This window comes from Rattus norvegicus, chromosome 13 (assembly GCF_021556685.1).
Source record: "Rattus norvegicus strain SHRSP/BbbUtx chromosome 13, alternate assembly SHRSP_T2T, whole genome shotgun sequence".
Lineage (NCBI taxonomy): Eukaryota > Metazoa > Chordata > Mammalia > Rodentia > Muridae > Rattus > Rattus norvegicus.
This window is the reverse complement of record NC_141546.1, coordinates 91,488,079-91,504,249: the sequence shown is the minus strand read 5'-3', so window position 1 is coordinate 91,504,249 and position 16,171 is coordinate 91,488,079. Positions and strand designations below refer to the sequence as shown.

Below are 16,171 nucleotides of genomic sequence, written 5' to 3'. Positions count from 1 at the left end.
CTACTGGGAGCCAGTTTTGTTCCACTTCACAAGTGTCCTTTTGTTCAACCACATTTAGACCTTCGAGTTAGCAGGATCTACAGCGCCCACCCATCTTCCCATTGAAGGCTCTCAATAAGTTATTTCCTTCATTCACTCCAGTTACCTTTGGCACCCATAGAAACGCACACTCTTCGTCTACCTGGCCAGTCTTCCTAAGAGACCTGACTGACGGAGAGCATGTGGGTATGTGCCTACTTGACGGAAAGATCCCTAAGATCAGAGATGGTCAGTGACTTCAGTGAGTCACACTGCCAAAGATTTGTCCGGCTTCACGATGAAAAAAATCTGCCTGTGGATTCACACCATGATTGGCTTGTGCCGTGAAGACAGGGTGAGAGCCTGCATGTTTCAGAGGTCAGACAGCCAAGAGATGTGCCAAGCTGAGAGGGCAGAACAAAGCACAGATGACCACGGTGCCGGACACACATGGGAAGCTGGCCGCAAGGCAGGTGCTGCTTCCAAGACAGGAAACAGCCTTGGATCTTCAGTCTAAGGTTGTTTGTGAAAGAAAATGCTGAGTGGAAGTGCTCTACCCTGCCCTACACACATTCTGCACAGCCCCAGGAAGGACTTGGCAGCCTTTTCCTGTTTCCTATCTTAGCTGTTCCTTCTGTGTTCTGCAGCCTGGCTCTCTGTGCAGTGGACCATGCCCGCCTCTTTTCACACTAACCCATGACCTCCTTTAACCTCACACCTTGGAGACATCACTGTGCTGGTCCTTTTGGTACTCAACAAGTGCTGGGGACACGTGAGTACTAAGTGAAAGTGACATTTGATGACAGCAGCATAGTGGCATTGACTATGCTTCTAAAGCTCCTGCTTGCTCTGGACCACAAGACACCATGGTCCAGAGTCACAGACCTGTTTACTTCTTTAGCACAGAGGCTTCCCAAGAACCATTATCATCTGTATGATCAGTAAAACTAGAGTTGTCTGCATTGGTGGCTATCACATTACTTTTGCCTTCCAAAGAATGTGCCCCCCGCCCCCCCCAAAAAAAAGACCACTAGGAAAAGAAAATTGGATGAAAGAGAACAATGTCTGGGTGCAGAGGGCCTCAGGAACTTTCCAGGAAAACCATTTCCTTGGCAGCAGCTGGGAACCCAGCAAAATTATGATGCTGCTAACACTACAGTACAGAATAGCACAGAGGCTCATGTCGCTACAGTACAGGATAGCACAGAGGCTCATGTCGCTACAGTACAGAATAGCACAGAAGCTCATGTTTCTGCAGTGACCCAAGATAAGAGCTTGAAGACAGAGGAGGAGGGCTTACATCAATGCACCCTACTTTCACTCCTTCACTGGCCAGCAAAGGTTTTCTGAGCAGCTTCTACTAGATCACGAAGCAGGGCTGCAAGCGACAGAGACAAGGTAAAGCTAAAACTCTGCCATGGAATTAGCTCATGGGGTACGCCCTCCTCTCCAAGAAGCCCTGCTTGTATTAGAGACTGGCCCTGCTCCTCAAAGAGGTCACAGATACTTAGGGCCAAGACTTCTGCCATCTGGAAAAGAAAAAACAAAACGTGTGGCGGGGAGGGGGCTTAGAACTCAGAAAAGGAAGTTGCATAAAAAGCCACGCCCATTGCCTGCAAAGCACTCTGTGATGTTGGCTGAAACCTGCACAGCTATGTTCAGAGGCATTGGTAACCCGGAAATAAGGGACGTGTGAGCGAACAGCAACTCTACTGTCTCCCTGTACTAAGCGCTTCTATACCATGCATTCCAACAGCCGAACAGTGACACAGCTCAGAGCTGCTAGGCAGAGCAAGAAGGGAAGGGTTTCCTACTGATGCAAATGATCATGGCAATAAGAAAGTTGGCTCACAGAGCTTCTTAAAATCTGCCAATCATGTCACAGACAGGTACAGGAAGTGAGTCCTGAGAGCCATGCTGCGGAATTCAAACAAAGACGCTGGGGGCTGCTGGGCCCAGCCACACCTTGAGGTCAGAGACAAGACTCACAGGCCCCTGGGAGGTCAGACTGACCTGGTGTACTTTCCTTTTGATCAACCTTATATCTGACTGTATTTTAGTAAATTATCCATGTAGTTGTATTTTGACAGCTCTCTTTACAGCAGTAAAACAAAATGTGTGCATCGCAAATGGCAAAGATTCAAATTTCAGCTATGTTTATCCAAAATAGCACTGAACTGCTTCTGTACTTACGCTATGCTGCCTAGAGCTCCACGGAAGGGGAGACAGATGGGATGAATTTAGCAGGGAAACAGCTGTGGCTTGAAGAGGAGACTAGCAAAGTTCTGCTATCAGGCTTCAGTATGCATCAAGGTACTAGTGAAACGTGTATCCGGAAGGCAGCCAAAAAAGTGTTTCTCATTTGACTCGTGATAATTACCTTTTCTCAACAGCTGACAACGTTCTAAGTAGCATTAAATAGGTATAATAATTAAGCAAAAATACCCAACAGGCAATGCTTGCTGAGGATGGAGGTTCCCTTCAAGAGTGCTGGGAAGCTGGGCTGGAAGGCCAGCCACTCTACTTGTGGGAGTCCATGCAAGTAGGAAAAGGAGGTGCGACTGCCTAGGATGCTGGGTGTGGACTTGGGTGGACGGATATTACTGAGAGGAAGATAAAGGAGTAGATGAGGAGGCTTATCTGTCTTCACGGGACATGCCTCATTCAGGCTTTGCCCCAGTGACCCTGTCTTGGTCTCCTGTGAGTCTGTGTTAGGAGCACCCTCTTTGCAGTGCTCGGAGCTCCTGGGGTCATTCCCCTTTTCTGAGCCTCGGCTTCCTCAGTTGTGGCCAGGTGGGATGAGTGTAGAACACAGTAATGTGAACCAGAGTGGAAGCCGGCGTGGCTTTTGCTGTGGGAAAGCCAGGCTTTCTTGAACTGCCTTTGCCTTTATTCCCTTGCTGAAATCAGTTTCTCTTCCTTTCTCCTCTGTCCAACAATCTGCCTCTAATTTAAAGTAACACAACAGATCTGAAATGTCAGTATTCCACTATCATTTTTATTTTACATAACAAACACTTATTAAATCTGTTGGTTATTTTAAGTGGTATAAGGACATTTCTACTAGATAGCAAGATGTTTAGTACAACTTTCAGTGTCACCACACTGTACAAATTAAGTAATGTAACTGTATAAATCAAGAAAACCAAGAAGACAATCAGTGACGGGTCCCAGAAGGCTAAGGTAGGATCTCAAGATTGAGGCCAGCCAGGCTACACAATGAGACCCTGTCAAGTAAAAAAGGCCAGAAACTAAGGGGTCTTAAGCACAAAATGACGGTGGCGGCGGGAGTTGGGGGGACACAGAGGAATGGATCCCTGATAGCTCAAGGTTGACCTTCCCTGATGACAATGTTATGTACACTAGAGTGCCACCAGGAAGAATGCTTGTAACAAGACATTGCTGGGACCACATGAGAACAAGCTCGGAGGAGTCCAGAAGGTGCCTAGAGAGACCACAGCCACAGCAGCACCTGGTCGCCATTTCTGACAGACAGGTAGCTTTGGCACTGCAGCACCTGGTCGCCATTTCTGACAGACAGGTAGCTTTGGCACTGCAGCACCTGGTCGCCATTTCTGACAGACAGGTAGCTTTGGCACTGCAGCACCTGGTCACCATTTCTGACAGACAGGTAGCTTTGGCACTGCAGCTGCATTCTCCTATCTTATTGGAAGAGAGAAGTAAACACATTGGTCAGCCTAGCAGTGGTTGAAGTCAACACTGGCCAGACGCTTGGCCTCTTGCTTTGGGAACAGCAGTAGTTACCCTTAACAGCCACTTAGTATTCTGGTTAAAGGGTCAAATGTGAAACACAGAAAGCCTGACTGAGGGTGCAGGAATGGGCATCAGGTATGGTCTTTTTAGACTCGATTCTGAGGGATTCAGACCCAGGCATTAAGGAGGGAAGCATGTACAGCACAGGAGAACGCAGACTGAGGTGCGGCCATGTCCTCACAGCAGCAGCAGCTCAGCACATCTGTGGAAGAGCCTGTGAGGCTTGTCAGAACCAAACAAAGAGTGGGAAGTCCTCTGCAAGGATGCTGACACAAGGACATGACAGACCACGTAACACACGCAGGCCACACGAGCAGGGCTGTTCTGTGTCTTCCTCAGTGTGGTTGGTAGGTTTTAGAAGAAATTTAGAACTAATAAAAAAGTGTGGACACCTGAGTGAATTACATTTGGTTTCTGCACCTGTCATTGCTGAGGTGACGAGAATGTAACTTCCTTCGTGTCCTCAAGATCAAGAGACTAGACGTGGGCTCAATCTGGTATTTATAGCATTTCTACATAAAGTTATAAAGCAATCAATCAAGGAGTTGTTACAGAGTGGGCGGAGTCTGCCCCAAAGAGAACTAAAGGGCAGCCCTGTGCACGCAGCACCAGAGTCTGTAGTGCGTGTGATAAACACCTATGCTTCCTCACGGTGTCCTCTCTCCAAGTTCATCACTGTGTTTTGTGACAATCTGCTCCCCTAGAATTTTTAATTTGAATAAAACAGATTTGGTTGCTTCCCTCATCCAGATTAATGCACAGAGCCTTAAAAACTTGTGAAGACAAGACAGCTTGATGACGGTATTTAACATTTATTAAAGACAGCATCTACACAAAGGTCTCCCAGATGAACTCCAGCTTATCCAGCTCAACTCCTGCATTCAAAGTGAAATAAAATCTGAATACAGACAGGGTCAAAGAAAATCACAGTGAGGGGTAGGGGAGGAGGCTGCCTTTAGAGTAAAAAGAAAAAAACAAAGTGTAATCCATCACCAAAAAGCGTCAAGCAAAATATCCACTTTCATTTTAGTTAATTATTATTTTTAAAATTGTGTGTGGTGGCACAGATGAGAGGGCAACTTGTGGGAGTAGGTTCCAGGGATGAAAGGAAGGACCGTTACTCCTGAGCCATCTTGCTGCCTCCACGCTCTCTCTCTATAAAGGGCAAAGTGACCTGCTTCAGCCTGGACCAACCTCAGGACTGTTCTACCACTTTCACATGAGGACTAAACCGGCCCTGTGACCTTGGGCCACCTGCTTGTCCCAAGCCAGACAAGCCAGGCAACCATGAACTTCCCTATTGCTCAGGGCAGAATCAAGACTAAACACAAGACCTGGTAACTCTCCTTAGACCTAATCTGTGACTTTTGTCCACCTAGAGAGAAAGCCAAGGAGTTGGAGTTTCCACCATGACAGATGTGGCACACTCCTGGTTCACCTGATGGATGAAGGGGGTTGGGGGTGGGGACTTAGAAAGCTAGGATGATGTAGGTAAGCCCGGGAGGAATGTGTGCACTGCAGCTCACTCAGACCCTTGGCACAGATCAGTGCCCCACTAATCCTCATTCTGAAGACACATGGCTGAAGTGTAGAGACCTTTCTGATTCATGGACTTGGTTTCTAGTAAACACTGGACAAATGGGAAGCGACTTTTTCGCTGAGTAACATTATAAATGGGCTTTGCACTTGAAATGTGGCGAAGGCAAAGGGTTCTAATGAACGACTTCACACGCACACGCATTACAAGGGAGCCACCAGTGCAGATTAGGTCGCTAAGTGAAGAATGTCCACTTAGCCAATCCACTTTGTAATGTGGGTGTAATGCATGGGGGTTGCTTAAAGTGAGATCCAGTGGCAGCAGCTTGACTTCCTGTCAGTTGCATTTGGACTCAGATGTTCTGGATCGGGGTCATTCATCACATTCAGAGCCTCTGTCTCCCAGAGTGAGGAGAGGATCCAGAGGAGGAGAGCACAGCCGCCAAGGTTACGACATGAACAGGTCTTCAAGGCCAGGCAAACAAACCCTGCCATTTCCCAGGAATCTGTCCCATCATCAGAGAGAGAAAGACCCTTCCTTCCACAGCTATTGGAGTTCTCTTTAAAAATGTGCCCTAGATTTTTCCTCTTGTGTATTGTGGATTTTTAATCCTGTGTATTACACATAAATTTGAAATTAATGCTGATTTTGGTTATTAAAACAGTATTATGATAGTGGATGGTTGCTGTTTTGAGACAGGGACTTTTTCTCAGCCCTCGCTGACACGAAGGCAGGTTTCTCAGCTTACTTCCCCAAGGAAAACAGCAACGCAGCAGTCCAGGTGACGCTGTGATGGTAGGGTCTAAGGATATTTCCTACGGACACCCAGCTAGCCGACAGCGCATTTGTTATGTGCACTGAGGTCTTGATTTGGTGAATAACTTGTGTGTCGGGAGGAGCCACATGGTTCACTGTACAAACTTCGGAAACAGAAGAATCCTGGCCTAGAGCTGTCACTACCAGGCAGGGGACACAGCAGGGGACAAGAAGACAGGGCAGGTCTCCAGACAGGAGAGCTTCTTGGTATTGTATCTCAGTTACTGAGTCCAATTTGGTTTTTTGGAAGAAAATATTCTAATTTTTACTAAATGAGATAACTAAATGAGATAACTTGTTGCGTTTAACTGCAGTCAAATCCATGCTAGCCATTCAAAGTTAACCTTTCTTCCTAAGCCTGGCCCACAGCCTCTGCTAGGCACTGTGGAAAATACTTCAGATAGTCAGCTTACAGGGAGGGAAGGTTGGTCCTGGTCGAGGATTTCAAGGGTTCAGTCGGTGGTTGCTTCCCTCTGTGACCATCAGCCTTGGTACGGCAGTGCCAGATGGCCGACAGTAGGCAGGAAGGAGCTTGAACCTCAATATCCTGGCCAAGCGCACATCCCAAATGCCCAGTAACAAGAGCCTCCCAATAAGGCTTTACCACCTCCCATTAGCACTGCAGACCCATGACCAAAATCACAGGGGCCTTCGGAGGACACAGCCTTACAGGTGGGTATGACAGGACACCCTGTTGTGCTCTCAAAACAGCAGGCCATGGAGAAGCCTCCAGGAGTGGAAACAGCACTCCCCTGGCTTCAGGAGACCAGGCGTGGATTAGGCCCCTCTGCCCAGCTGACTAGGGACAGACAGGAAGTTCTGAGCTTAGTTCTACAGCAGTTAGCTCTCAGATGCTCTGCTTGGCTCTGAGTCTCAGAGTCGCAGCCTCAGAACAAAGGCAACACTAATAACCCATCGCGCACGGTGTACAAGTTTCAGTTCTGTGTTTTAAAGGTCACTGAATATATAACAGCTAGATAGTTGAAGCAAAATACCATATTCATCAGTGAAATGGGGAACTCAGCAGCCTTCATCTGTTCTTATTTTAAATTTACCACAGTATGTAAATTAGAGGATTTAAAAAGCATCAGGCAAAATCTCAGCTAGGTGCGAATGAAAAGCACAATCAGAATCGAATTTGTGCTGCTTCAAGTGTGAGCATTTGCCAAATGGAAAGGGGCTTAGGTTTTACTACTAATCTGAGCGTACGCAAAGCCAATAGAAAGATCCCAATTACTGTTAAATGCCCAGAGCGGGGATTTGCCGCTAAACTGCCACAGAGTATTGGTCTCAGGTTGGCTTTTGTGAACATCTTACTTTATGTCCTGAAATCATCACAGGAGAATAGCACACACAAAGCTGAACTTTAAATACACAGTGCCAGTCACGAAGCCCAAAGAGAACAAACCAAGTGCACTTTGGATTAGAGTCTGAACTACCTGGTTTAGAAACCTTCTTTTCCTGTAGCTGGATTGTTTTAGCCAGGAGCAGTGGTTATCCCATCAACTTCACATTTCCACAGGATTGATAACAGAACAGATAGCCTGCTCCCTCACAGGGTTTCCTTACACATCCTGAACATTCACACTATACAGAAATGTACAGAGGCGGGTTTGTGATTCACACCCTTGTGGATCTCAGTGGGCCAATATGTTACATTGAGACATCAGCCTACTATCTCAACAACACCCTGTCTGGTTTCCATGGAACGAGCTACCTTCAAAACAAAATGAGCCACATTACATGATGCCAAGGGGAGAGCAAACTCAAGTGCCACCATCTCTTCTCACACAGGCTTCATTAGAACTAGGCTCCCAGGCTGCACAGACTCTGCAGACTTAGGCGAGCGCCTTGAGTCATCTGAGAACAGTGTGTTTCTGACTCTGGAAGCACCTAGGTTACCACAGAGCACTCCCTGTGGGGGAAAGAGACACACACCCACCGAATCACCAAATTGAACTGATCTCATATAAATTTTGTGACCACTAGTCCAAATTCTCAGTCTTAGAATTAATTTTTATTTCCTGTTCCTAGCAACATAATGATATTTAACCAAATTTAAAATTTAAAGTACCAAAATAAATACTTTCTTGGCCTCACAGTGCACACTTAAAATGTACTCTGCTAGGCTGTGGGTAATCAGTACCCAGCAAGACGTGAAGTCTGCACCTTGAGGCATTTCGATTCCAGAAGAAAATCAACGCACAGGGGATGTGCATAGTGCATGGACTGACTCAACACAGCTTGGATGTCCTGAAGGCTGGGAAGGATCAGATTGGGAATCCAGCCTGGAGCGTCTAAAACAGACTGAAATGGACCTGCTTGCTTCTCAGAAATGATTAAGTTAAATTCGGCCTGTGGTTGATGAAGGTGGAAAGCCAACTATAATTCCAGATTAAGAATCCCCCTGAAGGGCTAGGGGAGGTGCATGACAGCTATGAGGAAACAGAGCAAGGAGGAAGGGGTTAGGAACTAGGTCAAACCATGAAAAAACCAAAAACAAACAACCCCCCACATATCTCTAATAGAAGCAATAGCAGGATTCGGTGCTAGGGACAAATCTAAAAGGTCAAATGCTCAGACTCTGTTTCCCAGATGAGCAGCACTCACTGAGCCTGCTCCTACTGTTTGCATTTTCCTTTGCAAAAGAAAAGAACTGAGCACAGAAAGCATAGACACTATCAGTGAGTGCAATGGACGGCAACGAGCCGATGATGCTTGGTGGCACAAACACTTGAACTTTGTGTTACAACATACAAATAAGTCACAAAATTAATTTGGTAGTCCAAAATCAACTTTCTGAATAATAAAAGTAGGAAATGAATATTGAAAAGTGTATGACAAAATTCAGTATGGCTTCACGGAGTCTTTCAGTATGTGTGAATGTCTGTGTGTGCATACCAGGCTTCGGTGCTAAATGCATGCACAGCTCGAGACCTATGCTAGACTGCATATATGTATGCTTGAATAAATATATTCGAGGGAAGAGCTGAAGTGGGGTTGGATTACTCTGAATTATATGGGGCAAAGAACTTGTGTTTGCCAGGGATGTGGGTACAAGGATGGGCAGGCAGATGAGAAAGAAGGTTCCAGGGTAGGAACAGCCTGGACAGAGCTGAGTATTAGTGACGAGGCATCCCTGGGCACAGGCGTATGGGAGACACGGATCTGGACTGCAATGTCTCCAACGCACGGATGCTCCAGCAGCACCTTTGTGCGTCTCAAGTCTTTGGGAAAAACAAAGGGGACATTAAGTTCTATGTAGAAACTAGGGGGAGGCACAGGCTGAGTTCATAGCTGTGAAATAGTCAAGCTAGAGCACAAGGAATATGTTATCTTGGTTGCATAACTATGTCTATTTACATGTTGTATATGCAAAAAAGGAGGAACACCCATGCACGCACATGCACACACACACACACAAACACACACACACATACATACACATACACACACACATACATACACACACATACATACACACACATACACACACATATACACACACACACATATACACACACACACATATACACACACACACACACACACACACACACACACACACACACACACACTCCCCAGTTCTAGCCTATTTGCTCTTGATATATTGTATATTTTGGTATTTTGAGTGTGTGGCAGCTAATGATGGTAAAAACCTTTGTGATCAGCGAGTCGTTTTCTTGGCACTTTATGATTCCATTGTAGAGAATTTATGTAATTAATCTCGTGATGCTTGACTGTTTTGTTTTGTTTTGTTTTGTTTTGTTTGTTTGAGACAGGGTTTCTCTGTTGCCCTGGCTGTCCTGAAACTCTAATGACCAGGCTGGCCTTGAACTCAGAGATTCTCCTGCCTTTGCCTCCTGAGTGCTGATGCTTGACATTTTTATGAATAAACACGTTATTTAAAGATTTTCATCATTCTTTTCAGAATTAATAATCTTGGGGTCATAAGCAGTACAACTGGCCAAAGTGAAGGGTGGTTAGACTTTTCCCACAGAATGCCATCCTTAATCACTGGGCACTAGGACAGTTCCTGTGTGTATACAGTGGCACTCAGGGAAGCTCTATCTGCAGTGCAGGGAGGGAGAATGTTGCTAGGTGGGTGGTGGAAGCTAGCTGGGGGAAGGGCGGGGCACATCCAGTCAGAGTCAAGATGAAGGACAAGTTGCTAGACAATGTCTCCTGAATATGACTAGGACGTCACATCAGTGCAATCACAATGGTCTTACACAGACAGACACCACCAGTCGACGTGCCAGCAGGGATAGGGGAAAATCTCAGAAGACACCACTCCTGTATGAGTGGCCAACCGAAGGCTATGAGAGAGCAAGTGGTCAGAACTAAACCTCGTACATCAAAACAACACTAGTTGAGAGCATGGAGTCAGAGACTTTAATCTCATCACTACACTAGGGAAGCAGAGGCAGAGAGGCAGAGAGGCAGAGAGGCAGAGAGGCAGAGAGGCAGAAAGGCAGAGAGGCAGAGAGGCAGAGAGGCAGAGAGGCAGAGAGGCAGAGAGGCAGAGGCAGAGGCAGAGGTACGCATCTCAAATAGATGAGTTTGAAGCCAACCTGTTCTACATAGTGAGTTCTAGAACAGCCAGGGCTACTACATAGAAAGATTCAGTCTCAAACAAAAGAAAGCAAAACACACGCACAAACACAAAGGATCAACCTTAATTGGGGTGTGTAGATTTTATATACACAAGGCATGTATGTGTAACAATATGTATGTATGTGTGTATAATATGCATGCATGTGTATCAATAATAATTACAGAGAGGAGGTCATGCATTTGAGAGAATGTAGGAGGAGTTGGAGGGGGAAGAAGAGGGACGGAAATAATGGATACGGAATTCAAATGAGAAGTATTGACTAAAATATTACCCACTGTAACAGGGAGCGCTTAAAGACTCAGGCACACAAATACTTTAAAGACAAGAGACGCAGAAGTATTTGTGTTTGGTTAGAATAAGAAATGTGGAACTTCTTTCCAAGTGTCAATTCTTAAAGGCTTTTCTGCATGGTCAGGTGAAAGAAGACATGTTTCCACCCTCAGTTGTATGTTGGTTCTTTTATATAGAAATCATTAGCACTGTGAAAAGTCCCATTTTAGCTGATTAAATAGAAAGCTGTCATCATTTGCATCCTAACAATCATGTTTTAGTGTATCAGGTCACTGGGGAGAGGAAAAGCTTGAGAAGTAATAACTCCTTCCAACTGACTGTCACAACGGTGAAGTGAGAGCCATTTGTGTACTGCTAACAGCCGCAGTAGTAGCTCCATTAAGTGGGACCTACAAAACCTTCCAAAATAAGGGCCGTTTCTGCTCTAATGAGATCAAATCATGCCCGATAGCTTCAGCGAATGCTCATGAGTGCCCACGGGGTGTTCAGCACTGCACACAGAAACTTTAGGCTTACATTACTAATGACAGTAATTTGAGACACATGGCTTGGGAGGTTCCCCAAATGTGAGGTTATAATTAAACGGTATAAAACCTTTAACAAATGTTACATATTTGTTGAACATCAAGCTCCGTATTTTTCTCACTTTTGCTTTTCCATAATTTGAGGAAAACATGAGATAATTTGTAGGTGCATGTAGACATTCGAGGCCAACTGTGAGTGACATTCTTCAGAAAGTATCCATCTTATTCCGCCATTCGGACCTGGGTGTTAGTTCAGCTAGGCTGGCTACCAAGCACACTCCAGGGACCCTCCTCTATCAGACTCCCCAGCTCTCAGATTGCCCTCAGACTACCACGCCCAGAGGTTTTCTTAAATGAAGGTGTTGGGAATCACATTCGTGTGGCAAACACTTTCCGTCCAGCCTTGGGAAGATGGTGTCTAGAAAGTGGATGAAGGTGATACAGTCCTTTAGTGAGGGCCTCCTGAACTCAGGCAGAGTGCAGAAAGGTCCAGAAAGGACGACACTCTTAATGAGTTCATAGTCTGCTGAGTCAGACATTTTTCTCTTTGTTCTGATTTTTCCCAGATGGTGTCTCTCCCCCAGTATAGATGCCATGGGCTGGAATTCCCAATGTTGAGTTTATAGGCATGTGCCACCACAGCCAGCACAGGTCAGATGTTCTCAGGACATTTCATCAACCGACTGTTTGCACCAACTGCTGAGTACGGAGAGTGACGTCGTGAACGGCTGCAGGTGGGGCACTGGGAGGACAGAGGAACACGGAGGAGCACCTGACATGCAAGCCTAAGGACCTGAGTTCAGGCCAGACCTCAACACAAAGCTGGGTGTGGGGCTGTGGCTGTGCTGCAAGCACCCTGTAGCCCCAGTGCTGTGAATGGTTGGAATCCGTGGCCAGAGGTGTCGGTAGGGCTTGCTGTCTCCCACTTAGTTCTAGGTTCCAAGACAGACCCTATGCCAAAGGAGATGGGCAGAGAGTGACGAAGCAGGATATATGGCAGCTTTTCATATATCAAAATATATTTTGTTTCACTTATAGATAGATGTTGCATATGATATTCCTCTAAATCAAAAATGCACTCTGTTTTTCAAGGCCACCTTTCAAGAGCTGGGTCTTCAATAAAAATGAAGCACCTTCAGGCTGTAGCAAGTGCAGTAAAGGAGTAACTATCGGGGACAAAGCACCTTTTCCCAAGTGACTCAGCTAAGTGCTGCCGTCGCCATAATGATAAATGCTAAAACCTAAGAAGGAAGGAAAACGAGAGGATACTTACACTCACCCCTAACTCAGAATGAATGAAGAGCGGAAGTGGAAGGGCTATGTTCACCCAGGAGTCCCTTGTCACATTTGGCTTGTGCTTTCTGTATTCAGAAAGGAGATTTAACATCCTGTCAGAATCAACTTTATACTCAGCACACCGAGAATCAACTTTAATCCATTTTGATGGTTGTTTGTTTCAGTGACTAAAGGCTCTGGCCACCAAGCCAAGCAACTGGAGTTAGACGCCAGGCACCAAAATTGTGGAAGTTGAGATTTAACTCCTACAAGTTGTTCTATGACCCCTGCATGTATATTCACACTTAATAAAAGAATAAATGACTTTGAAAAAAGAATTAATCAGGCTGGATGTGGTGACACATGCCTTTGATCCCAGCACTCAAAACGGAGAGGCAGGCAGATCTCTTGAATCTGGAGCCAACTTGAACTACTCAGCAAGTCCCGGGTCACAAGAGCTACTTAGGAAGACCCTACCTTCAGGTAACGACACAGTCTAAATCCACTTAAAAACACTGCATTTTCAACAGTATGTTCTTCTATCAAACTTATCCTCCCAAGACCACATGGGAAGATTAGTTCAGTTTCCTATCTGTGACAGCATGGCCGCTGCCCTACGCTTCTGCCTCAACCACACCTACAGCTATGCTCCTCACCCCTGTGGGTATCAGGTCAGTAGGAGCCAATATGGAGGGCTGCAGTGGGCAGTTGGCTTGGTGTAAGGAATCACCACTGGCCCACTTTCTGGGCAGGATGAGGCTGGTATTCTTAGCTCAGGGACAGAAAACAGACAGTAAACAGAAAAGCGGCCTATTTTGTGTTTCCAGGTTGGCTTTTTTTTTTTTTTTTAATGACACAAAAGGGAACAAAGGCGCTTGTGGAGAAGTCAAATGTGCTACTGTGTGGTAATATTTTACTACAACTACAGAAGTGCTCCAAATGGGTCACCATTTACTCTGATGAAGACAGGAGCCACCACTTCCTCACCTCTCTCAAAGGAGCATCACACCTGCACTCCTCAGCCCACGGCCGCTGCTGTCAAGCATAGTTGGGCACGGGTGCTCCCATATCTTCTCAAATCAGCTTTGTTCCTTCTCAAGTGTGGTGATGCTACTTCTATTAATACAATTACATACGTATTTAAATCAGAAATATGACTGCTAAAATACAGATTCTATGAAAACAAAGAGAAATGGTTTAAATATTCAACAACACTGGATATCCCATACACAAAGAAAAGTGTGCATGAAATGAATACAAAGGACTTTGCATTAAGAAGGCCCCCAAATGGCAGATGCTGCTTACCAACCAATGTCTGTGTGACTGCAGCTCACTTAGGAAAACCAAAATTGAGTACGGATGCAGTTTGGGTGTGGTCTATCTGGACAAAACAAATAAACACACCCAATAACACTGTGCCTAAAACAGGTTATCCAAGTACAGAGAAAAGCATCTTGACTCGTGTGTGTGTGTGTGTGTGTGTGTGTGTGTGTGTGTGTGTATGTGTGTGTGTGTTATACAGACTCTGCCCGCCCAGTATTTTTCTCTCTTGCTTATTCATACCAGTCCAGAGCACCACTGTTGCCCTCAGAGCACACAAATGAGTGCATGAGACGTCAGAGAACACTAGGCTACAAGTCAGAAAAGTCTTCCCTGGCAGGCCTCGGTCCTCACCTGCACTGTGTGCGTACACTGGGGATAGGTGTGGGAGACAGAATAGAAGTGAGGCACTGAATAGATAAAAATATTTAGGAGAGAATTAAAAAAATATTGACAAGTAATTGGAGGAAAGTAAAGTCATTTAGAAATGTTCATTACGAAGAGAACACAAAATTAGCCACCTAAATATAATGATTAAAATAAAATTTAAGTTTCCAATATAAAATACTTGTTTGAGAATGAAAAGGAACCTACTTTATTATATCTTAAGGATCTAATAATACATGAAAACTTTTGTTTAATAATAATAAAAGAGCTAAAACAAAAAGAAAAACCCAATAACAATAAAATGAAACTAGTTGTCTCAATTTAAAACTCTAAAACAGATCATAAACACAAATAGAGCCACAGCCCTCTCTGGACATATAAGGACAACATTCTGACACACTTCCAACAGTCATTCAATGTTACACATATAAGACAGAACCCTGATCAGAGGAAACAAGCTACCAAAGAGACGGATGCCGCCTCCCCTGGAGCCTTTAGTTCTCAAAAAAACAAACTGAAGTTAGGCTCTAGGTCAGTCTGAAGCAACACTTCACAAGGCCTGACTGCAAGTACAGACGGACAACAACAGAGCATTTAATACAAGTTTCTCATGAACTGCTTGCCAAGCAATGAGGCTTGTCAAAATATGGGTTTTTTAATAAAAAGGAAATTAACTGGCACATTAATGTAACATTTCATTCATTAATTGCTAACAAAAACAGCGCCTAAAACGCCTTCACTGTCGAGGTCATTACAAACTGGACTCTTTACACAAAGAACAGGCTTCCATCTAACTTCCCACCATCCTTCAGCACTGCCACTTGCCCTTCATGCATAGGCAAAGTAACCCCATGTGATAGTAATTCCTATGCTGCCTGGGAGTCTATATACATTTCAAGTTTCTTTTATAATTCAGCTAGAGAGTCTCAAAATATTTCATTAAAAATTAATGTGTTACCCACACAAATGGCAAATATTGAAAACTAGGAATATAAATAAAAAATAATAAAAATAGTAAGCCTACTAATACTGAAGAGGAAGGGAGACAGGAGGAGAGCATGTGAAAGAGAGGGCGATTTTAAACATCCGGTTTCTATTCTGGACCATTCAAGAAAACAGACAGACACAGCAAGTGGAAGCCAAATATATTCCCTGCTCTGACAGGATTTGTTTTCTATCTTGTCATTATTTCTTACTGCATTCTTCCTAATAATATTTCTCCAGTGTTCTAGATTTGCTGACTGACATGCCAGTGCTTTTAGGCGCTTAGAAAGGAGAGTTACAGCCGATGAGGCACAGGCACAGGCACAGGCACAGGCACAGGCACAGTGCCAGGCTGCTTGCTTTGCAAGGCTTCTGGCTGGGGTCTGAGGCTTTCCCTGGAATGACTTTCCACAAAGGCTTGCTACGTGTGATGTTGTCCCACGTTACACACAGTTCTCAAATTCCCTACAGTCACGCAGGATCCAACAGAGAAGCCTTGGTCCATGGCAGCAGGCGAAGATGACTGAGTAGCTCGGTAAGGCCAAACAAGCGAAGCACATATTTGCTGGCTGTCTGTCTCACAAGAACTATCTTATAGCACGTAGCAAGCACACTACCTTATTCTAT

The 16,171-nt window shown here is 45.0% G+C and overlaps 1 protein-coding gene across 22 annotated transcripts in view; it reads right to left on the bottom strand.

Annotated features, from left to right (window-relative positions):
• Sdccag8 (SHH signaling and ciliogenesis regulator SDCCAG8) overlaps positions 1–16,171 on the bottom strand; it is a 250,441-nt gene that overhangs the window by 94,132 nt on the left and 140,138 nt on the right. The gene's annotated exons all lie outside the window — the stretch shown is intronic.